This window comes from Macaca fascicularis, chromosome 16, assembly GCF_037993035.2.
Source record: "Macaca fascicularis isolate 582-1 chromosome 16, T2T-MFA8v1.1".
Classification (NCBI taxonomy): Eukaryota; Metazoa; Chordata; class Mammalia; order Primates; family Cercopithecidae; genus Macaca; species Macaca fascicularis.
In genome coordinates, this window is record NC_088390.1 from 84,616,145 (window position 1) to 84,616,646 (window position 502).

The window sequence follows — 502 nt, forward strand, 5'->3', positions numbered from 1 at the left end:
CGCCTGTAGTCCCAGCTACTTGGGAGGCTGAGGTGAGAGAACTGCTTGAGCCCAGGAGTTTGAGACCAGCCTGGGCAACAAAGCAAGATCCTATCTCTACAAGAACAAAACAAAACAAAAAGAATGGTGGGTGGGTAGTTTACTCAGGAAACTCACTAACTAGCCCCACCTGGGTCAGGGAATGGTTCTGTCACCTCAGGAGAGCAGAGGCTCCATGGCTTCAGACTCCTTGGTGCAGAAAGCGACTGCGTTTCCTTGGCCTTATAAGGAAACAGCCACATTGAATAGGGGTGTACAAAAAGGCCTGGCCCACAGTGGATACAACTGGTTGCCACCTTCTCAGAGGACTTGGTGGGGAGGAGTGCTAAGCTGTAACCAGCTGTGACCAGCTCCAGGAGGGAGTGGCCTCCACACAGGAGAAGGGGCTTGGCCGGGGCAGAAGGGGGCGGAGACTTCCTCCTGGACCGAATTCAAGGGAGGAGGAGAATCCCGGGCGGGAGCT